Consider the following 233-nt stretch of genomic DNA (forward strand, 5'->3'; position numbering starts at 1 on the left):
AGGCTAAAACCAATAAATATGAGCTTTGTAATTCCAACATAAAACACAGACACTGCCAAGTGTGAAGTCTAAAACCGATAATATAACATTAAGAACTGCCATATATTCTGAATCGAGTTACGATCACTTTATTTAGTTTCAGAAATCACGAGAAAAAGTAAACTAACCCAAACTGTTGTGGTTACATCACCGTATCCTAAAAACGCTGGATCAGTATTTGTGTCAGTTTGTCA

This window comes from Penaeus monodon, chromosome 30 (genome assembly GCF_015228065.2).
Source record: "Penaeus monodon isolate SGIC_2016 chromosome 30, NSTDA_Pmon_1, whole genome shotgun sequence".
Lineage (NCBI taxonomy): Eukaryota > Metazoa > Arthropoda > Malacostraca > Decapoda > Penaeidae > Penaeus > Penaeus monodon.